The 24,064-nt window shown below is 46.7% G+C and overlaps 1 protein-coding gene across 7 annotated transcripts in view; it reads left to right on the top strand.

The window, feature by feature from the left end:
* The window catches only part of PTPRE (protein tyrosine phosphatase receptor type E), a 172,782-nt gene that overhangs the window by 12,613 nt on the left and 136,105 nt on the right, over positions 1 to 24,064 (top strand). The window contains exon 1 of one of the 7 annotated variants that reach the window (XM_070480978.1): positions 22,804 to 23,186. The exons of 5 other annotated variants lie outside the window; for them this stretch is intronic. The gene's annotated coding sequence lies outside the window, so the exon portion shown is untranslated. Of the gene's footprint in view, positions 1 to 22,803; positions 23,187 to 24,064 lie in introns of those variants that run through there. One more of the 7 variants, XM_014832533.3, reaches the window with a different exon arrangement.

Here is a 24,064-nt window from a genome sequence, read left to right as displayed (position 1 = left end):
TTTCTGCTGTTGGGAAGGGCAGGGGGGTAGCCCAGGAGTAACTGGCGGGCATGGTGGCTGACTAGGCAGGCAGAGAAGAGGCGTTGATGCTGTGTAGGGCAGACAGCAGTACTGGGTGGTACTGGGGGCTCTCGGGAGCGAAATGGGGCCAATGGGAGGTGACCGGTCTTGAGACTTACCCAAGGGAGACTTCTGTCCTCGGTGAGTCTTCTTCCTGTGTGCTCTGTTCCCCTTTCAATTCCTGCTCTGGCCCTTTCTGTCCTAAGGGAAGGCAGTTGGATAGACTGATCCAATGACAAGGTGTTCATGACTTAATGAAGGCCAGTTTCTAGGGCTGCTTTTTAAAAGGTGATGGCTTGGGAAAGACAAGGCCTAAACCAGATAAACAAAGAACTGATGGCAGGATTTCTGGCAGCTGCGCTGATGGAGGTGCTCCCAGTGGCCCCAGGAAGAGGCAGCCAGTCATTTCCATCCATCCGTTCATTCATTCATTCCACAGATATCGATGGGAGACCTCCTGTGTGCTGAGGCTCCAGCGGGGAACAAATGCATGGGTCCTGCCCTTGCGTCTTTTTCTTGGGGCCTGGGCTTCCATGTCTGTCTGTCTGTCTGCTCCTGGGATGCCCCCAGGAGGCCAGCTGTGCTGAGCTAAGCCTGGCTCTGTGTGGTGAGGGAGCCTGGGACACAGCTCGTGGGCTTCCCTGCGGTCCTCGTGTCAGCTACATGGGACTGAGAGGGGCTTTCGTGTCCTCTTCCCTTCATGTGGATCTGGAGCAGTGTGTATCGTGAGGAGCCCTATTTCCACTTGTGTCTCTGCCCTTAGAACTGCGGCCTCTGCACATGATGAAACACCAGTGGGGTGGCACTTTTGCCAGGCTTTCTCATAAGGAGTTCCAGCCATCTTATAGTAGATCTGCATCCTTCAACTCCATTCCTAACCTTAACATACAAAGGAGATCTGACTCAAGGGCCAGGTGGGTGGACAGCAGGCTCACCAACAGCGGCTTTGGTGGGACTTGCCCTCTCCTGGCTCCCCTCCCTGCTCCCATCTTGAGCCCTCTGCTCTCTCTTGTGTTTCCCATTCTCAGCTTCACTGCTGCGGCTTCTTATTCCAGAATTCTATACCTCACTGAGCTCACCTTCCTGCAGGCCCTTTGCCTCTGCTGGAGTTGGCGGAGTGAGGGCCCGCACCCCGGACACCAGCCCCAGTGGCTGTGGCTGTGGCTCTGTCGGCAGCTGGGGCCGCCTCGTGCCTCTGGTGGCCTTCCTGCCCTGCCCTCCTGCCCAGGCCAGAGGGCTTGGAGCTGGCACTTCACCCGTCAGAGTGGCTGGCATGTCATTCTTTTGAAATGAGTAATAGCAGAGCTGGTCCAAGAAATGTCCAGTGTTTTCTCCCTGTTGTTGCCCAATGTCAAAGAGATGATCTGAGTGCCTGATCGCAGGAGGCGGTCCAAGGGGACGGCCTTCCTGGAACTGGGCGCTGCCTCAGGGGCCTGCCGGGGAGACCCTGACTTAAGGCTCAGTGCTACAAGTCTGGGAGGAGCCGAATAATGGAATGATTTGCACGTTGGCTCCTGATTTGAAAATCATTTTGAATTAGCTTTAAAGGGCCCCCTGGCGAGTTTCTGCTTTGAGAAAAATTCTCTCAAGATACCCTAGTGTTGGTGTCACATTCTTTCTTTAATGTAGTGTCCAAACCAGGTGTATGTTACTTCTAGGTAACTCTGGTGGGATCTGCATGAATCTGGAATTTGGGGTTCACCTTCAGAAGGGGCGCCCCCTCCTTTGCTCTCATTTCCCGCTGCCTGATTTCAGGGCTGTGGAAGCTGAGCCCCTTGACCAAGCAGCGCAGACCTGAGTGAAATGTGTGTGGATGCTGGGCTGTCTTGTGTGCTAGAGGGGAAGATTTCCCTGCAGAAGCCTTAAGCTGGAAAATATCCATGACGAGTACAAGGTGCATTTGGGTGGAGGCTTAAATACTGTGTCAAGATGCATAAAAAAGGAAATTAACCACGGTGTGAGGCAGACGATGTCTCTGGGAAACTGGGTGTCTGAGCAAATTACAGGAAGATGTGAGAATGAACTCTTAAGCGTTTTCATCGAGGAAGAGTTGGTGCCCTAAATGGGGATGAGTTATAAGGGCAAAAGCGTGATTCTTCTCATCAGGAAGGGCAAGAGAAGGGTGGGGAGATGTTCTGGAGAAACAAGATCAGGCAGATATGTTGTTATCAGCAGGATTTTGCCATCAGCCTGCAGCCAGTGGGTTCCCCTCTGCATGTCTTCCCTCCCTATATTCGGGGAATATTTGATGATCAAGCAAGAAAAACTGCAAGATTAACCAGGACAAGCTGGCTCAGTGTTCAATAGGGTCCCAGTGGGTTACAGAACATGGAAGAATTGGCACGGACCCGCAGAACTTGGCACTTTCATCTTTCCTAAAAACTCTCAGTAATACATGATTTTAAAATCTATTTTAAATAAATATATACATGCTTAGTTATAGTGTGTCGATCCAAGTGTAGCTGAGCTTGCTAGGAAGTAGCAGTTGTAATGAAGCAGCAAAGCGGGAAGACCTCAGACATCCGTACCACTCCTATTCTAAGCAGAGGCATTCGGAGGGGCCCCTGGGATACTTGGAAATGCACATTCCCAGGCACTGATGGGGCTGTTCCTATGAACTATGCTAATGCAGTCTTTAGCATGGACCTCCATTTTCTCGGATCTGGAACAGAATTGGCAATTTTGTCCCATCTCACCTGTCTGAAGCCAGCACACCTGAAGGCTTGGCTGGGGCTGGAGGACCTGCTTCCATGGCTGCCAAGCTGATGTTGGCTGTGGGCAGGAGGCCTCAGTTCCTTGCCACATGGACCCATCCATACAGGACTGCTTGAGCGTCCTCCTGACCTGGCAGCTGGCTTCCCCCAGAGAGGCTGATCTCAGAGAAAGCAAGTCAGACCTGTAACATCTTGTAAGACCTAGCATTGGAAGTCACACTGTCCTTTCCATGATATCCCATTGATCACACAGGTTAGCCCTATTCATGCAGGGAAGAATGACCAGCCCTTTCCAAAGAGTGGGTGTCAGTGAGAAATCTTCATTCATTCTCCTGGGTGTATTAGTTGTGGCTTTTAGCTGTACACCATGGAATGTGACTCTGGTTCACTTTGTGAGAAAAGAAACTTGACAGAAGGTTCCTGGATAGTTCTCAGAGTCAATGGAAAGCCTGGAGAATTAGGCTCAGAAAAGGGGCAGGAGCCCGAGAGGCTGGCAGCCTGAACTACAGTCAAGGCCAGGCCACAGAAGCTTTTGGTAAGGATTTGGCCTGTGGCTCATGGCGGCCGATGCTGCTGGGCACTCCTGCCACTGGACCCTTGAAACTGTGGCCTCTTTGAATAGTTCTCAAGCATCTCTGGATCTGCAACTCACCCTGAAGCGTCGAAGTCTTGGGTACAATTGATTGTTGGAGCCTGTGTCGCCTCCCTGCCAAACTCTGACTGCAGGTGCATGGAGGGTGGGTCCAGCTGGGGATCCTACCCTGGGAGGCGGAGTGCTCTGAGCCACCGAGGGTTCACGTGAGGGGGATGCCAAAAAGCGGGAAGAGAGTTCATGTTGCTGAGGGCAGCCCCCAAACAGCAGACACTCACCGCACCCGGTTTTGCTGAGCTCAAGGGTTATTTTTGTCTGCGAGTATGTCCAGTATTACAATATGAATATATTCCGGAACAGTTATGTTAATTTGAATCAAGGTTTATATACACCGGCTAAGCTTAATACCTTTTAGAAGTCTGCAGATAATCCTTTTGTAAAGCGGCTAATCCTTTTAGAGAACAAACAACCGCTTCTTAACCATTTCATTTTAAGATCAAGACTCTCTGTTGCATTGTCTCGAGGCAGCGTATCCAATATTTAGATTTCCTTTTGCTCTTAGTGAGGAAGTGGAACAGCTTTATAGATAACTGTGTGAAAAAAACCACTGAGTTTGGGGTTTTTTTCATTTTTCTTTCTCCATTGTAATTGATTGTCTTCTGGAAGGAAGCATGGGCTATTAAATTTTTTAAAGAGCTAGTATTTGTTTTCTCTTACCTGCAAGACTGTTTTAAGAGCGTATTTAAGAACTAAGGATGGGAGCATTTGCATGAGTGCAGGAGCAGCATCTTTAGTTGTTATACCTCATGAGTCACATTTGGAAATTCACCTTGGACATGTTTTTCTTCTGTGAGAGGCTTTCACATTACAGTAGAAATGTTTTGTTCGGTTTCCTGGAGGTGTGTTCCTGTTTCCTGAATAACAGGGTGCAGGGAGCTGAGGCTACAAATCGGGCAGGTGCCTGGACGGGATGGGCGTGGTGAGCAGGACGGAGAGACTCCGACTCTGCGCCACACAGTCTGGTGACAGGTTCTGTGTGTCCGGAACAGTCCTGGTGGCCACGGGAGCAGAATAATCATCAGACAAGGATGAAGAACAGGCAGAGAGACCAGTCAGGAGGCTGCTGTCATAATCCAATAAAGAGATGGAGAAACAGAGAGGGAGGGAGACCAGAGACAGAGGGACAGAGACAGAGAGAGACTGAGAGATTGAGAGCTAATGATAGCTGCCATTCAGGTGCCTCCAAGGGTCAGGGACATTCATAGCTCTTGTCGCTTTTTACCCACAGGGTTCCTGGAACAGGCCACTATACTGGAGTGGCTTCTACCATGGCGCTAGGTTCTCACACACCTTTAGGGAGGTGGCTTTTTAGAGACCTGGAGTGTATTAATGTCTCATAAGTCTAATTTGGCTTCGTTTTTCTCCAGCATTGGAACCCATCGGTGTCATTGATTGGCACTAGATGAAGTGCTGGCTTACATTTTCAGGTACTGTGTTATGCAAAAACACATTCCTTTAAATACTGGAATCATACCCATTGTGGCAAGGTGCCTGAGTCTGAGAAAGCACAGGAGGAGGTGGTGGATTCGCTTAGTGTGGCTGGATTTCAGATTTAATGTGTAGAAGATGTCAGCCCATTCTATGGTTAGCAAAACTGAGGATCAGAGAAGTCAAATGAGTTGTCCAGGGCCATGTATCTAGCAGGTGGCAGAGCTGCTTCCCCAAGCAGGGCATCTTGCCAGACAAGGAGGAAGGAGGAGCTTGAAGAACATGCTACCCGCGGATCTCGGCAGCTGGTTTTGTGCCTCCTTCTGAAATTCCAGACCATGATTTTGAGATGGTCACATCTCTGAGTAAAAGATGTGGCTAAAGAAAATACAGTAAATGACATTTTTCTTTTTAAAGATTGGCACCTGAGCTAACATCTGTTGCCAATCTTCTTTTTTTTCTTCCTCTTCTTTTTCTTCTCCCCAAAGCCCCTCAGTACATAGTTGTATATTCTAGTTGTAGATCCTTCTGGTTGTGCTATGTGGGACTCTGCCTCAGTGTGGCCTGATGAGTGGCGCCATGTCTGTGCCCAGGATCTGAACCAGTGAAGCCCTGGGCCACTGAAGCAGAGCGCATAAACTTAACCACTTGGCCACGGGCCAGTCCCAATAAATAACATTTTTGAGTGGGTTATTTTAGTCATTTATATCAGAATACAGGTGATTCTGATTCCATGTTGGGGCATAAAGCGAATCCTGAATCACTTTCCTGATTTGATTTTCCTTTTAAGAGAGAATGATAAGGGGCCAGCCTGGTGGTGTAGCAGTTAAGTTCGCTCCACTTTGGTGGCCTGGGGTTCCCTGGTTTGGATCCCGGGTGCAGACCTAGCACCACTCATCAAGCCATGCTGTGGCAGGCATCCCACATATCAAGTAGAGGAGGATGGGCACAGATGTTAGCTCAGGGCCAGTCTTCCTCAGCAAAAAGAGGAGGATTAGTGGTAGATGTTAGCTCAGGGCTAATCTTCCTCAAATAAAAAAGAAAAAGAAAAAGAATTCCTATTTACCTGGTGCATTTTACTGCATTTACTATTAATATTATTATAGAACTATTATTATGTAAAGCACCATGGTTTATTCCTTTTAAAAGGCTTTCTCCATATTTTGTATTGTTTCTGGGTATAAAACACAGAAACAACATCATTTTTTGACTAAGATTGATGCATTCTACAAAACCTATTAGAATATTGATTTCCCAGATACAGTAATCCTGGATTGCTTTTTTCTCAAGATTCATAAATTGCATTAGTGGTACCCTTCAGATTTATAGTTAAAGCAAAACTTCAAAGAAACTTAATTTGAGGATTTCACACACCTTCCAACCTCCATGTTTGCTGGTTTTCAGACCTATCAGATGAAGCATCTGGACAAACTTTAAAATTCCTTTAATTTAACAAAGAAACCTTTCTCTGAGCTGCCTTTCATTTGTTTATCCGGTCGTCTTCCGTGTACTCACTTCCTGGCCCGCTCCCTCCTTCAGTAAATCGTGTTTGTTATTGACAGGCCTGTGTTTGTTTCCTTGGAGCCTGGAATATCTGAGCAGGAAGGAAATAGTACAAAACTCAATGCAGATATGGCAATTCTTTGACTGTTTTTAAACACGCACATGATCATTGGTTTGTATTGATTCTGTCCATCCTTATTTTGCAAGTTTTCCAGTGTCGATCCATGTCCTTTTTTCCCAATGTCTTTAATGGTTTTTCTCTGTGCGCCTAGAACCGTTTCTTCTGGGTGTGTGACAGATTTGCTGTGCTGGGTGAGATTAGCATGCTTGTCTGATCCTGAGTCTATCTCCAAGGCTGACTAAGTAGGAGAAACTAGTAAACATCCTATCCTGGGTACAGACTCAGAATTGTGTACTGGAAATGTGTGTCTACCTTCAAAAGAACATTTTGGAAAGCACAATATCTGGTGGCTTAGGGCTGTGTCTATGACGTCACATTAGAAAAAAATCATAGCATTTGGTTTCATATTGTCCTTTCAGCTCAACTTTTATAGCTGAACAAAACATTGAGAGCTGTGTCAGAGGTCAAGGTCACCGTACATCAGCTTTCACGCTGGAAAACAAAAATTAGCTGTCTGGCCATGCAAAGTGACATGTCTGTTAAATACAGAGAATGTTGTGGATGGGTTTATGCATTCAATTTGTTTGCATTTGTCAAAACCTCATTAATTGTAAGCCCAAATGACACTGCTTGCTGTTTCAAATCACTTTTAAATTATACATATTCTACTTAATCTTAAAAGCAAAATTAAGCATTGGATTGGTATACATTTCAAGTTACAACATTAAGCTGTTATATTAGGGGGAAGGAGTTTAATATGAATTGTAAAATAAAACTAGGAAATACTTTGCCTTCATGTTGGCTTATGGAATTGGGTTCTATCAACTGTAATTTTTCAGGTTAATTTCTTCTATGATGTATGCTGTGTAAATAGTACAGTTATAAATTCCTTTCTATGTTTAAATTATTATGTAAATCCTTATTATTAATGCAATAAAGTATTTTGAGTAAATTCCTTGAAGTCTGAGTTGTATGGCAAATAGGTAAAATTGATTTTTTTTAGAAATCAGCAAAGATAAGCTATTTCATTTGCTTAACAAATACAGGAGTTTATCAAGTCTCTACCTGGGCCACGTGCTAGGGACACAAATGTTTGGAAACCATGGTCACTGCCCTCAAGAATCCAGATTACCTTTCCAAAGCGTTCCCTGGATCGCATCCTGCAAGGCGCTCTGCCAGGTGTGGTCACATGAGTTGAGAGCTGTGGCCAGTAGCAGGCGCCCTTGAGAAGGCGCAGGGAACATCAACATGGCAAACTGTTTTGGCCACAGGGACTCTTTTCTCCATAGCTTTCCTCAGCATGTTGGTCTGGACTCTGGGATTCTTAACCGGGGGTCTCTTGAGAGTTTGTGGCTAGAATTCAGAGAGTCTGTAAATTTAGATAGGGAAAAGATTTATGCCTTTATTTCCATATCATTGACTTTCTTTGTAATCCTATATCCCTCATACCTTGAATTTTTTTTTTCTGGTAGGAACAATTTTAAAAAATCTTTTTAGAGTTTACTTTTAATTTACACACAGTAGAGTCACTCTTTTTGGTGTACAGCTCCACAAGTTTTGACAAATGCGTAGAGTTGTGTAACCAACACCACAATCGTGACACACAAGTTTTGTTACCTCCCCAAAGAAAAGTTCTCTCCTGCTGCATCTTTAGAATCAGACCCTCCAACCCACCCCAACTCCTGGCAACCTCTGATCTGCTCTCCATCTCTATAACGTTGCCTCTTCTAGAATGTCATGTAAATGGAATCATGCAATGTGTAGCCTTTTGCGTCTGGCTTCTTTCGTTTAGCAGAGGGATTTAAGAATCATTCTCGTTGTGGTGTGTGTCGATAGTTCATGCTGTTTCATTGCTGAGTTGTACGCCATTGTGTGGATGTCCCACTGTGTGTTTAACCATTCCCCACTTGAGGGACATTGGGTTGTTTCTATTTTGGGACACTTATGAATAAAATGGCTATAACATGTGCGTGTAGGTTTCTGTGTGAATCTAAATTTTCACTTCACTTGGATAAGCAAGCAGGATTTATTGCTGGATTGCGTGTTATGTATATTTAACTTTATAAGAAACTTCCAGACTATTTCCGTAGTAGATGTACCATTTGCTTTCTCACCAGCAGTCTATAAGCGTTTCACTTGCTCTGTACCCTTGCCAACATTTGATATTGTCAGTTGTTTCCTTTCTTAAATTTTTGCCTTTCTTATAGGCAAGCAGTGGTATCTCATTGCAGTTTTAATTTGCATTTCCTTAATAACTGGTGGTATTGAGCATCTTTTCCTGTGCTTATTTGCCAACTGTACATCTTTTTTGGTAGTGTCTGTTCAAATCTTTTGCCCATTTTAAAAACTGGGGTTTTGGTCCTATATATTTTATGTTATGCAGTTATAAGCTTTATGCTGAGAATAAGCTCACTAGCTGGCCAAAGTCATCCATGTTACCAGGAAGGTTCAGAACCCTTGGAAGATGCACTAGCTTTAAAATGTCTTTATTCTTTACATTTTTGCACTTTCCTGTGGCACATCTACCTTGCTCAAAGACTGCCACGCACGACTTTGAAGGCGGTAGCTTGCCCACAATGGAATATACCACTGCCCCCTCCTTCTGTCTTTCTGTTCTGTGTACATAAAAAGGGATTTCAAAACATCACCCTCACGTGTGGGCAGGATCCCTGTGCCTCCCTTCTCTTCAGTGAGCAGTAAGGCATTTCTTTTATTTTTATTTATGAAATTCTTTGGTTCTCTTTGATTCTTTACCCAAATAGAAGTAATCTTAAGTTTCAAGAAAAATGTGAACCAGCATGTTCCGGGAGAATGGTCCTATTCCAGCTTAGAATTAGGAGCTCTCTCTTAACTCACAATAAAAGTATGCATGTGTGTTTTATCCTGTTTGTGGTTATCTCCACAACGTTGTGGACTAGCGTATTTTTCTGCTTTGATCCCTGTTTTTTTTTTATCACAGCTCCCCAGGGGAACCCATCTCCCAGCAAAAATGCTTTTTATCTCGTTGAGATATTTTTTGAAAAGTCCCTTATGGACTCTTTTAAGTGGGCAGCTAAATTTCAACTTAGTCATAACTGAATCTTGAGTCAAATTTCAGTACAGTCTTTAATGGATAACATTTTTAGGAACCATATGCTTATTTATAATCAGTCTATTAGTTTTGTTTTGTAGTTCTTCTATTAAGGAATATAAGGAAGATATAAGATACAGAAATGTTGTGCTGTAGTTTTTTAATTCAACAAAGGGCCTTACTTAGGATTCTATTCTTTCCCAATCAGCAAGAAAAAAAATTAAAAAGGAAAAGTAAATGCCATGTGCATGTTGAAAATTAATGTTTGGCACACACACAAAAATTATACCACGGTGAAGAACTCCACCATGTGTTAATTATTGCTTTAGAATGAGCTTTAGTGATAAATAGATGGCTTAAGTTTTATATTTGGCACACTTAGCCTATGTAAATATGTGTTAAGTGCTTATGGTTTGGGGAAGAAGAGTTATAAAAAAAGGATTCTTGCCTTCCAGCTGTGTTCAGTCCCTGTGGGAAAATGAAGATGTTCAGGGATGAAAAGACAAGAACAGTTATAAAGCAGAGCCATGTGGAGGCCACTGCAAGTCTCATGAGTCTCATGTACACACATCATTGCAGCTTCAGTTTGCTGGTATCACTTCTACGCTGCTTTTCTCTTCGGCTATAAAGAAAGGAGCGTGGAAAAAGGACACTTTTGGTCATTTGCACATGTGTGTGCCCATGGCCATACTCCCACTCACCCACATCAGTTTCCTGTTGCTGCTGTAACAAATGACCACACGATACCCATTTCTTATCCCACACTTTCCCGGGGCCGGAAGTCGGCACAGAATGGCTCAGCGGGCTCTATGCTTAGAGTCTCGGTGTGTCTGCAGGCTGGGCTCCCTGCTGGAGGCTTTGGGATGACTCCCCTGCCGAGGTCATTCAGGCGAGCTCCCTGTTTCCATGCTGGCTGTCGGCTGGGGTGGTCCTCAGGTTCCGGGATGCCCCCATGCCTTGGCTCCTGGGCCCCTTCTTCCATCTTTCGGGCCAGCAGTGTTTGGGGGAGTCCCTCTCATGCTTCAGATATCTCTGCCGTCTCCTTCTGCCACATGTCTCTTTCCCTCTGTTCCTCTTCTGTCCTTATATTGAACCCAGCCCAATAATCCAGGAAAATCTCCCTATTTTAAAATCAGCTGATTAGTAACCTTAATTCCATCTGCACAGTCCCTTCCCAGCAGCACCTAGCTTAGCGTTTGATGGACAAAGCTGAGGAGTGGGAATCTTGGGGGATATTTTTAGGTTTCTGCCTGCCACCCCCTGGCACACGCATTAACAGCAAAATAACAAAATTCGAGCTTCTCCCGAGTGCCTATTTGTAGCAAAGGGATTTGTTTCCGTTTCCCAGACAATATGTGCTGGGATAATTCTGTGATGTTTACACATTTGGTGTTTATGCCTCACGGACTCTATTATACATATCTTTAGGAATACTCTTTACATAAATTAAGATGATTTTTCTCCTTCCTGAAAACATAGCAACATGCTACACATTCTGAATGAAAATGAGGAATTGTTTACAGCATGGGCCAAATTAAACTCTGAGAGAATTCTGATGTATGATAGAGGAAAACCTGCTCAAATGTATGGCATATTTTAAGTTTCCTAGGAATTTTCTTGCAAGCATAATCACAAATTAATATTAAAAAGCTGTTTAATTATAACATCAAGACTGTGTCTGAGGTTTCCTGGCATTTAATGGAGAAAGTAATCCTAAGCACACATCATTATTTTCCTCCATGGGGTTGCCCAGGGTGACCTCTCTCACCTGGAAAGATGGGTCTACCCCATGTGGCAGAGCAGAGGGCGTGGGGTTAGCCTTTCTCTCTCCAGTCCCCCACCCCTCCAGGCTGGGCCGTTTTTGGCAAGTCCTGTGGTCTCAAGCCTCAATGTTCCCATCATGGAAACGATCATCTCAATAGCAGGATTTAATGAAGTAATGTCTAAGAAAACAATTTGTCACTTAGGAAGAGCTAGACACCTGCTGGTTAAACAACCAAATACACACACACACGCGTGTGCGCACACACACACAGAGGTAGAGAGAGAAAGCATTCTGGTGGTTGTAACTCATTCAGCTTTCTTTCTCACACTTGGTCTGAAAAATTCTAGGACCGTTAAAGAATAGATGAGGTTTCTGAAATGAATGTTCTTTGCAGGGGATAATCTTGGAATCGAAAGCAAAATGAAAAGCCATGAGGTTCAGCTTCCTTTTTTTCCTAGCCCTGTACATGGGCTCGCTGAAGGTGTCAGGCGCCAGCCGCCCCTGCAGGTCCATTCTCAGCTCACTGGTGTTCATTTTCTGGCTTCACTGTTGAAAGCCCGAGTGTGAATGTTGCGTTAAGACAATGTTCCTGTCCTTTAAAGTGTTAGAATATTTATTTGCTTTGGAGAGAGTCACACACATTTACCTTTTGGGACTTGTCTTTGAAATCCACTCTTCAAGAAAGAAGACGCTATCTGCAAATTGAGCTTGGCTATCTCTCCAAACTGGAAAACCTAATTTACTTCGTGGCCAGCTTGGTGATGGTTTAAATTTCCCTGAAGGCTGCATTCTTCCCCAAGGATAAGCACAACTTTAGGAAATGGTGGGCTCCCTGGATGCTGGACGTTTGTCACCTTCTTGGCTCAGACCTGGTTTAGGAAACTTGGGGGCCGATCTGACCCGGCTTACACGAGACACCCTCGGTCCCGTGTTCCCTTTCTTGGGAAACAAAGAGAAGCTCATCCCCACCCCACTAGCCCGATGCTCTGCTGAGGGTTTGGAGCACTGAGGAGCAGGGGCCTGCATTTTCCCGTTCTGCGTCTGGGGTGCCTGACATGTCTGCCGCAAGAAGGGCTCAGCACGTGTGTGTGGGAATTGTTGGCTCAGCTGTGGGGTGGTGGCCCATCCATAAGACACAGCCTCCGGAGTTGGGTATCTGTGAGGCTCCACATCCCAGGGGCAGCACCCACTGGGAGGCCTCCTCCTTTAGACCTGGAAGGAGGGGGCTACTCTGTTCTTCGGCGGCAACACTGAACACGGGACCCCACTGTGAGCATCTGTCCTGAAAGGAAATTTCCGGCCCACCCTGCATTGCCTGACTCTGTCCTCCCCATCACCGCCTCTGCCTCTACATACCTCTGTGGCATTTGCCAACCCTCTAATTAGTGGGTGTGCCCATCTGTGTCTGCCCTCCTCTCCTCCCGTTTCCAAGGAGAGGCTGGCGGCAAGGACGTATGACTGACAATGCAGACTGACAATGCCATCCTCTCCACCCCCAACCCCTGCCAGCAGCCCCTCTGGGTGCTGTCCAGTCCTCCTCGTTCCTCCTCTGCCCAGGAGGCTGTGGTTTCCTGCTCCCATGGTACCAAGGTGGCCCTGCTCACAGGCAGCTTGCTGCTTGGCCGTGAGTGAGGCAGAGCTTTTGTGACAAAAATCAGCCCTGGGGGCATTTCAGGCTCTGAGCTGGTGAGGCATGTGAGATCACTCAGCCAGCCCACTTCCCAGGCTCGAGTCCCTTTGCCAGGGGGCACTCTGGCCTTCCTCCTTGTCCTTCCTCCTGGCATGCCCAGATGCAGCCACCTGCTCTGTGGCAGCTGTTTATGACACAGGCCCTTCTGGCCTGAGCTGGCATCTGGGCCCTGAAGCTCCATCCATTCCTCCCAGTGCTGCCCCAGGGGTGCCCCCCTTCTCCCAGCAGGACCCCATCTCCACCCAAGGGCACCTTCTCTGATCCATTTTGCAGAGCACCCTGGCTTGGAGATGCTTCCGCCCCCTTGCAGGGCTAGCTGGAGGCAGTAGGGAGCTGCAGTCTCCCTCCAGTGCCCAAGACAGGGTCTGCTAAGAACCCAGACAGGCACAGGGACCTCCCCCAGGGTCCTCGCCAAGGTAGAAGGTCCTGGAAGGAGCGCCCAGTGTTGGTCATTTAGACCAAGCCCCAAATTGCCTGATTCCTTACTATGGCCGTGAAGCAAATAAGTAGAGATTTTTCGATGTCTGCTGTCAAGACCTCCTTCCCTCTGCCCCGTCCCAGTCACCTTCCTCCTTGATGTGCAGGTGGCAGTGGCCTCTGAGGCTCAGGTTTGCAGTGCCTGGGACACACTCATCTGGCATGAGTGCATGGGGGACACGCTCTTCCTTCGCCTCCCCAAGTGGCAGCCAACCCTTCGCTTTTCACTGAATACAATACGTCTTTTATTTCATACTTAAATTTGAAAATTACTCTCTATTTATAAGGTCTCCTAGGGGTTGATGTCATCTTTTAAATGGTGACAGAATTGTTTTCTACCTCATACTTAAAAAGAAAAATTGAGGCCGGCCCTGTGGCCCAGTGGTTAAGTTAGTGCACTCCACTTCAGCAGTCCAGGGTCTCGCCGGTTCGGATCCTGGGCATGGACCTGGCTCTAGTCACCAAACCACGCTGAGGCAGCGTCCTACATAGCACAACTAGAAGGACCTACAACTAGAATATACAACTATGTACTGGGGGATTTGGGGAGAAGAAGAAGAGAAAAAAGATTGGCAACAGATGTTGGCTCAGGTGCCAATATTAAAAAATAAGTAAGTAAATAAATAAATAAAAAGAAAAAATTTAGGAACCTCACTGATCGTGGCACAGAATAGCAATCCCATAGTGAAGTTTGTGTCAAGACTGTTTCATAAATGAGTTTGGATTTGGGGTTTATCATTTAAATTAAAATGTAATTTGAAGTGACTTTATTTGAGCTAATTTAATGTTCATGGTATGTAATTAATAGTGGCTAGTTTCTATCTAGCTACCTATCTATCTATCTATCTATCTATCTATCTATGTCTGGGTTTGCCAGAATCTGTAATCGTACTGAGGAGCTAATTCTGAAACCCAGGTCGGTGAGTGTTGTAACTCGTAAAACTGCTTATGCCAGCTCACTGAGTGTTTGGAACTGCTCCCCCAGATGATTTTCTAGCTGCCAATTCGCTGAGAAGTTCTAATTCCACTTCAGTTTAAAGATGACCAAGTGTTTGTTGTTGTCGTCCTTGAAGAGATATAAATACTGATTCTTGGCACAACGGAGGTGAGTGACAGGGGTACTGAGATCTGAGACTCGTAATCCCTGTGTTTATATGCTCCTCCCTCCTGTAGGCAATTACGTTCTCGTGCAGACATAACTCCGATAGCTTTATTCCTGAAAATGCTTGGAAAGCAAACCAAATGAAAAAGTGAAGGTGCTGGTTCTGGTGACCTGGCTGCAAAACGTTTCTTAGTGGGATTAAGGTTTTAAAGATGTGACTTAAGTGTGTTTACTCACATGACGATGCCTTTTTTAAAATCTACATTTTTCCCCACCTCAGGAAGGAGTAAAAGGCACCTCCTCATGAATCATTTGGTTAAAATTCCTCTCCAGCACCCTGTATAGTTCAGTCATATTGGAATTGTTGAAAATCAGCTGATTTGAAACTTCACACTTGTCCCAATTAAACCGTGAGAGTAATTTATAATTAGAATCCTGGACTTTCTGATCTGAAATGAGGTTCTAGCAATTGCCCAAACCAGGGATGACGTTTTGCGGATGAGGAAACAGAGGCCCCAGGGTCATTTCTCATCCAGGCAGAATCAATATCAGAAGGGAAGAAAGGGGGAGTTCCTTGCCCAAGCCTTTTTTAATAAGCTACTTGTGTGCTTGTGTGTGTGTGTGTGTGTGTGTGTGTGAACTCCGTGGCTCTTACACAGACGTATTAATAAAGATGAATGAATAATATTCAAGTAGATAATACCATTTTATATATATATATATATTTGTAAAGCTTTCATTCCCCTCTATTTCAGAATAGCAGCCTAGCAGGGTGTGACACTGGTTTACAAGTCAAGAGATCTGCACTCTCGCCTCGTCCTGCCATGACTGGTTGTGTGCAAGGTTGCTTCCGTGTTGGGGACCCAGTTTCTTCACTGTGAAGGGAATTGATGAAAAAAAATCTCTAAATTAGATAATTGCTGTGAACCAGCCTGCATAGCAGCCCTTTAATTAGGGAGTGTGTACCGTCGAGCTGGAATTCTCTTAGTTCTAATCACGGAGCACTGCTCAGTTGTGACTGTAATTGTTGGTTAAATACACATTTTTAAAAAAGTAAGTTTATATTTTCTTCCATTCCAAATACTTTTCACGTGGATGTTACTTTTTTATGGTATATGTTTCAGGTGTACAGCATGATGATTTGATACACGTGTACATTATGAAATAATTACCACAATCAAGCTAATTAACACCTCCATCACCTTACGTAGTTACCTCTGTGTGCATGTGTGGTGAGAATACAAGATCTGCTCCCTTAGCAACTTTCAAGTATATGATACAGTGTTATTAACTATAGTCACCATGCAGTACATTAGACCCCCAGAACTTATTCACCTGAGAACTGGAAATTTGTCCCCTCTCACCAACATCTCCCCATTTCCACCACCTCCCAGCCCCTGGCAACTTCCATTCTACTCTCTGCTCTATGAGTTTGACTTTTTTAGATTGCACGTAGAAGTGAAATCACGTAGTATTTGTTTTTCTGCATCTGGCATATTTCACTTAGCACAGTGTCCTCCGGTTTTATCCGTGTTGTTGCAAATAGCAGGATTGCCTTCTTATTTAAGGCTGAATAATATTCCATGATGTGTATATGTATGTGTACGTCACATCTTCTTTATCCATTCATCCCCTGACAGACACTTAGGTTGGTTCCATGTCTTGGCTGTTGTGAGTAATGCTGCAATAAACGTGGGGCTGCAGATCCCTCTTTGAGATACTGATTTCATTCCCTTTGGCTCTGTACCCAGAAGTAGGATTACTGGATGGATATTACTTTTTACTTTTTACAGTTTTAAGACACATTTCCCACAATATGCCTTCTTAATATTCTTTTTTGGGACTGTTGGGAGTAAGTTGATAAAATTAGTGTCACTGCTACTGTAACTGCTTGGAATTGGTAAAATAGAAACTGAGCCGGCCACCTTGATTGAAGGCAATATGTCCATCCTCAGACCCCAAATCTCTTCTCTCTGACCCTGCCTGGACCTGAAAATCCCAGGGAGCTCCACGTTGGAGTGAATTAGGATGCTGTGTTATCACATCTTCCGTGAAGAACTGGAGGCGCCCAACACGCAAAAGCCTGCTACGGCGGCAAACTGTTCCCCTCCCTTTGAACGGAATTTCATGAATGCCTTTCTGAACACAGGCTGCGAGCTAGTCCCCGTCATTCATTATATTTAAGTAGCATAACATTCCAGTGACGAGCCTTTCCAGATGTTTCAGCGAGTGAAATCATTGGTTTGTGGTTCACATTATAGCTTTTTCAGTAAAATATGACTTTAAAACTTTTTCCTTTACTAATAAAAAGGAATCATTCCATCAGTTAAAGAATTTTTCTTGGGACCCTTTTTTTTTATTCCTACACTATTCTTTATTTTTAGAAACTTCCTGTTCTTCAATAGCAAATATCCAGTACATGTTAAGTTTTATCTTTGAAAGATGAGTGCAGAGTCTCACATTTGAATTCTCATTGTTCCAGAAAAAACAAGCCAGAGGCCCAAACATAGGATTCATTGTTATCATTAGCAGTTGTGACACACATTTCTGAAGGGTCAGTGGGGTGCAGGTCCCTGTAGCTCTATGTGAAGGGGGTATGTAGAGAGAGAAAGCATGGCCTGGACCTCACTGGGATACCAGTCCAGCTGGGGAGGCAGTTCAAATACACAGAAAGTGAAGGAGGCACCCAAGGAGGCACGTTCCGCCCAGCCATGGTGGGCCAAGGCTCCTGGAAAGAGCTTCCAAGGTGAGTGAGCCCCAAGCAGAGGCAGGGCCCAGAGGGCAGAGATGGCCCTTGAAGGAGAGGCAAGGAGAGGCAGTTCTGGTCTATCCTATATCCATCCCCAGAGTGTCTTTCTGAAAACCCTTCCCTGACTTTGGCGCTTCCTTGGTTAAACATCCTGGAAGCTCCTCAGCGTCTTCCTGCAAGAGCCCCATCTGCTTAACCTAGAGAACAAAGCACTTACCGGACCCCTGCCCACCTGCAACACTTCCCATCCCGCTGTCCCCCGGGTGCACTCTGGCTCACGCTCCTCCTGATGAACTGCACCCACTCAGCATGCTGTTTGTGCAGCCTGGGATGCCCCCACTGCATGCACCCCTCATCCGAGTCTTTGCTCAAGTATCATGCCTTCCTCCGAGAAGCCCTCAGGGACTTCCTCCCTCCTGCTTCCCCTGCACCTGGTCATTCCTCCCTTCACTGGGTGTTACTGCGACCCCTGCTGTGGGCCAGGCGTGGTTCTGAGCACTAGGCCTTCTACCATGCAACAGGCATGCTGCCATGCCCCATGTCTGGGATTGGGAGATAGAATGAACAAGTCCACAGGCCTCTTCTCTGTCATGGCACCTGTCCAACAGTGTGTGACCCCCAGTTCACTTGTTCGTGTCCCCTAGAGGCTGTGAGCTTCTCCCCTGTGCCCTGGGTGCCTGGCAGTCCCTGGTACTCAGAAGGGCCTAGCACATGCTTAGGGAATGAACAGGTGAAGGGCTTCCCACCTGAGCCTGAGCGGAGCAGAACGTGGAGCCAGGAGGAGGCACTGAGCTGGCAAAGCCGGGCCTCTGCTCTGAGCCCCTCTCGGAACGGAGAGCAGTAGGTTAGCAAAGCACAGAGGGCGGGATGGGAAACTGCAGAGCGGCAGTGTTGGTGGAAGGAGGAGCCCTGGGATGTCAGAGAGGTCAAGGTCAGTGCCACTGAAAAAGCAGAGCTTGTGCTAGGCTGCAGAGGGCGCTCTGATTTTGAATGTCTCCAAGTGTTAAAATCAGGGACTACAGATTAAACTTTCCTTCCAACTAGAACCCTCTGCCTCCTCCTTCCCCGTCTCGGGATTCCTCAGCAGTCCTGGGAACAGTGCATTTACCGAGTGCCCATTCTGTTCTGTGCGCTCGCACAGCAGCCCCAAGAGGGGTCACAAAGGCACATGCCAGGCAGGTGCGGTCCGTGGACCAGGAGAGCTGGGCCTGCCTGAGCTGGGAGGAGCAGCCCCTACCCCCACCACAGGGGGCGCCCCTGCTCAGGGTCAGCCCACGTGGATGCACAGAGTGCGGCCCCAGGGGCACATCTTCCGGTTTTTCAAGGGAAGTTGGGCATCTAGATTTCATTGTCAAATGCTAAAATTAAAAAATGTGGAAAACTGAATAAAATACTGTTTATGCACCAGGTGACTTCTTAGGATGTGCTTCCTGGCTGCGTTTGGTCTCTGGGAGGTTGGTTCTCCATCCCAACTGATGCATTCTTGGCTCATTTCTTTACTTTCAGATGTCTGTTCCCCTGCCTTTTCCAGAATACAGCTCCACCTCCTCCGTCTTGCTAAGACTCCTTGAGCCAGATCCCCATGGGCACACTTGAGGGCTCTGCCTTTGTGTCCAGTCTCCCTGGACTAGTCGAGGGCAGCCCATCTCTCCCTCTAGGCTGAGTGGAGAGCCACGGCGAGAATGTGGACACACGGTGATCTCATCAGCATAGCCCAGACTGTGTCAACAGTGGAGAAAAAGGCAAAGAAAATGGGTGAAATGTTGACACTTATCTGCGAAACTGGGTGTCTTCTCATAATATCTCACAGGGAAAAATAGGTCATCATCGCCCCAAATGCAGGCCAGCTCTCCTGCAGGCCAATCAAGAGCATGTAGAAGCGTGGCTTGACATGCCAGGAAGCCTGCGATCAACGTGTCAGAAGTCATGAGAATGAGTGGAAATGAAAAGACAGCCTTCAATTCCAGGAGGATGTTTTAAGCAAAGGGAACCGAGGATCTTGCTGCATCTGCTCGCCATCGGAGGCTGTACGAATCATGAGGAATGGAAGACTGTTGAGGAGATGAGGAGTCAGGGGTTTGGATGCTGTGTACCTACCTGTCTAAAATGGAAGTTTATAAAATAAAATTTTTCTTTAAGTTGTACAATATCCTTGGTCTAAAGAAGCAAATCAACTCACAAACTTATGCCTTTAATTGGTCAATTTGATCAAATTCAATTTGATCCTTTGTCTTTAGAGCTGAAAGCCAAATCATACGAAGTGTCCATCCACAGATGAATGGATAAACAGATGTGGTGTATCCATATAATGGAACGTTATTCCACCTTCACAAGGAGTGACGTTCTGACACAGGCTACAACATGGATGAACCTTGAGGACATTGTGCTCAGTGAGATAAGCCAGTGACAAATTCACAGAGACGGACAGCAGGGTGGAGGCCCCCAGAGGCTGGGGGTGGGGATGGGAGTTGTTGTTTACTGGGGACAGAGTTTCAGTTTGGGAAGATGAGAATCTTCTGGAGATGATGATGGTGATGGCTGTGCTGTGGATGTACTTAATGCCACTGAGCTGTGCGCTCAGAAAGGGTGGAAATGGTAAATTTTATGTTAAGTATATTTTACCACAATTTTTGAAAGATCCTACAAGAGCAGGAACCTGAGGGCTGCTTCTCTGATCACAAGGCCCAGACGTCTTTGAACTCAGAGCTAATTTTTATCACATGGGCCAGGATTCCTGAATGACTTTCATATTTTTATCTCTTTGGTCTAACAGAAACCCTGATAATTTCTTCATGATTTTATCCTTCCCTTGTTAACTCCGCCAGCATCGCCACATCCTGTCCTAACGAAAACAATAAGAGTCTCTAAACTTGAGAGAGGTCATTTAAGGAAACCTTCCCTATACATGTAGTTCAGAGCAAAACATGCTCGTGTCTATGTCGACGTTTTATAAATTTACGTTTTTCTGAATACTGCAGTGGTATGTGTTCATCAATAAAAATCTGGGCTATATCAAGATTTACACTTTTTCCCATAACTATTTGTAAGGAACCCCCACCCTTGCCTGACTGCCAGTCTCTGCTGCCCTGTAACCTCTGTTTTGAGGAATAACACATGCTAGTCCTTTCTTAGCAGCTCTCTCCCACTAGCCTGAAGGGCCTTGGGCCTTCCTCCAGGGTTCTGTTGATTCCTGAAGTTCCCTGTGAGGTCTTCTCCCACACAGAAGGGTCGGGGTTGGGAGCAGCCTCCTGCCCTGTTTGGAGGGATCACGGTGAAGGCCCCTTCCACAGTAGGCAGTGCCAGTGTCACGTGAGGACTTACCCACCAGGACCCAAGCCCCCGAAGTCTTGTTGCCTGGAGTGGTCTGGAGGCCTCTCAGGCAGGAGAGGTGTACCCGATTTCATTCTCTCAGGCAAAGGGAATTGGCGGTCTTGGTACCACCTGACTCTGCAGTTGGTCAGTGCTTCCCAGAGGGATTTTGTCTGTCCTCCCTTGACCCTTTTAATTTCAAGCTTCCCCAGCCCTCACCTCCACCAGTCCCAGAACAGAGCTGGGGAGGCCTGCTCCTCAGCTGCTGGATAGGCAGGCTGGCAGTGACCCTGCCCAGAGCTGGGCCTACCCACTGGGGTGGGCAGTGTTGGCTGGGGGGTGTGTGTGGACGGGAAGTGCTGACCTGGCTGCAGACTTTGGGGAAGGAGGAGGAAGGGGTTCCCATTGTTTATTGGGGCTGAGGAATCTAATAAGAAGCAATGGGACTGTCCCAACAAATTGGGGAACTCAGCACTGTGGAACCCAAGAGCAGGCAAAGGAGTTCCCATCAGGGAAATATGTCAGCAAATGGCCAGGGTGGAGGGCAACAGCACATCAGGGCCCTGCTGCCAGAAGGGCTGAAGTCCAGGGTAAGTTCTTGCACAGAGGGCTCAGTGATGATCCAGGGACCAGACTAGGGTATTAAGCAGGACTGGCGATTAAGAGTAAGACCATAGGGGGCTGGCCCCGTGGCCGAGTGGTTAAGTTCGCGCACTCCACTGCAGGTGGCCCAGTGTTTCATTGGTTCGAATCCTGGGCGCAGACATGGCACTGCTCGTCAAACCACGCTGAGGTGGCGTCCCACATGCCACAACTAAGAAGGACCCACAACAAAGAATATACAACTATGTACTGGGGGGCTTTGGGGAGAAAAAGGAAAAAAATAAAATCTTTAAAAAAAGAAAAAGAGACTGAAGCTTCAGCAGTTTAAAAAAAAAAAAAAGAGTAAGACCATAGCTGTGATGTCGTAATGACAGTATGACGGTTAGGGCCAGATGAGCAGCTCTGGGAGGTAGGCAGTAAGTATTGATTGGTTGGTGGATGGATGGATGGGTGGGTGGGTGGATGGATAGTAGGTGATTGATCTACCCATGGATGGATAGGTTGATGAAGCTAGAAAAGTAGGCAGAGATCAGACCATGAAGTCCTTATAAAGAATTTGAGCATACTGTGGAAAGCCATTTAAAGAGTTTACGCAGGAGAGTGACAGATGGATTTGTATGTATGAAAGATCCCGCTGATTCCATGTGCATAACAGGCTCATAGAGGTACAAGCCTGGAAGCAAGAGACTAGTTGGGAAGCTGTTACAGTGAGAGATAATCGGGCCCTGAGTTAGGTGAGTGGCAACAGGATGGAGAAAGTGGGCCAGTTCCACAAGTTTTCAGAAAGCACAATTTTCAGGAAACAGTGACTTAGGTAGATGTTTGGAGAAAAAGAAGGAGGTGCCAGGACAGCCCCCAGGTGATCAGGCAGCTGGGAGGTTGGCAGCACATTCTATCTGGGTAGTGGAAAGGAAGAGGGTCAGTTTGGGAAGGGGGAGGGCTTATTGTGGCTGTCACAGCGCCTCTGGCGCTTGGTGGCATTGATCTGCCTGCAAGCCCCTCTCCTCTGCTGGACATGAGGGGAGGCCATGCGGCTTCCTCACTCCTTCCCCTCATCCCCAGAACTTAGCTCAGCACTGGTACATGGTTGGTGTTTGAACTCGTTGGACTAACGAGCGAATTTGGAGCTGGGATCACACAATCTCTAAAAGCCTCCCCTCTCAGCTGTGCCGCTCCTGTGACAGGTGTGCAGGGCGGAGCCAGGTGATTTGAGGAACTGGCAGGTGGGGAAGCTTCCAGAATGAACTGGCAGTGGGCAAAAGATGTCCCTGTCTGGCCTTGTGCATCAAGCCTGCAATGTGCCAGCCAGACTTTCAGCTCCTTGCCCAGGGCACCTGTGTTTCACTGTCTGCTCCCAGCTCTTGTTGAGGAGGCCCCTTTCTCATGACAAATGTCACAAACACTGAGGGCCAGCCTTGCTGCAGAGGAAGCTGATGTGGATGGAGTGCGTGCTGCCTTCCTCCACAGGAACAGGGTTTGGCAATAAACCAGAGACTCACTGTTACGACACGTCCTTGGGGAAATAGGTCATGTGTCCCCAGGGCAGTCACAGGGGCCAACGAGAGTGAGATATCTGGGCAGAGCGGGAGCTGTCTTTTTCTCAAAGCTTCAAAGGGTGAGGTCCAGAGCCGTTTTCCTTTCCTGTCAGTGATGCATTTCCTTCCCCAAGATTTGTCACCCCTCCCTCCTCACCTGCTTGCTCTGAGGTAAACGGACACAGAAGTGTAATCTGTGTTTTATCCATGATGTTGGCTCACCCCTGGGAGGCACCTGCCAGTGTTGGGTTCTCTCCTGGTCCTGCATGGAGTTGAAGAGGAAGAGAAGGTGGTAGTTCACCTCTGTGGGACGCTTGCCTTTGACCCGCCGTGCCTCCGTGGAAGGTCCCCTGCGGAGCCCACAGGCTTCTGAGAGAGCCTCGGTGCGTGCTGAGGCTTCACCTTGAGGTGAGGGTGGACCGAGACGGACTGGGGTGGATCTGGGAGGTGGCTGAGAAGCGCCCTCAGACACTGAGGGTCAGTTAGTGCCTGACAGAGAAGTGCCTGGTGTGTTGAGTTTTGACAGAGGCTGGGCACGGGCTGCAGGAGGAATGGCTTCTTTCTTCTGGTCTTCCCTTCCATGTCGGGAAGGCCTGGGTGCCTTCTGCGACCTGTGTGTGAAGGGAAGTCAAACTGACGGTTGAATGCTGTGACAGGCGAAGGAGGGACCCTCTGGTTTCTTACTATTATCCCAGAAATAGCTGTGTTTCCCTCAACCCTTCTGAGACTGCCAGAGGCAACTGACCTTCCCAATGAGATAGTCCAGCTGCTTTTGTGGGCTTCTGGCGTCGGAGTCCACTTAGGAAGAGTCCACAGGCTCCGTGCATTCTGAACAAACCCACAATGTAAAACTTTATTTCTTGCACTTTCCTTATGTAGCTTCAAAGGAATTTCAGCTTTCTTGATATATCAGCCCAAAGATGTGGTAATATTGTGCTCTACTTTGGGAAAATTGCTTCTGGGACAGATTATAGTGGTGTCAATGAAATTATAATTCTTCCTCTAAATGATTCCTTATTTGTCTTAAAGGATAAAAATACATAAAATGCATTGAAATCCTCAAGCAATTGAAAATAAACCTATGTATTTATTTAATTGAGTGATTGAGTTAAATTATTTAATCAGAGATTCTGCAACAGGGCCTAAGCACAAAGAGAAAACGTGTCAAAATACATGGAGCATGAATGGCATCCGTGCCTATACCGTTTGACTGATATTGATCGCCTTCTAAGTAGATGATCCTGCTTAAGGTCCTGGGAGGAAAGAGATGGGAAGTCAGACTCTGC

The sequence above is a fragment of the Equus asinus genome, chromosome 2 (assembly GCF_041296235.1).
Source record: "Equus asinus isolate D_3611 breed Donkey chromosome 2, EquAss-T2T_v2, whole genome shotgun sequence".
Taxonomy (NCBI): domain Eukaryota; kingdom Metazoa; phylum Chordata; class Mammalia; order Perissodactyla; family Equidae; genus Equus; species Equus asinus.
The sequence above is the reverse complement of the archived record's forward strand: the minus strand, read 5'-3'. Positions and strand labels throughout refer to the sequence as shown.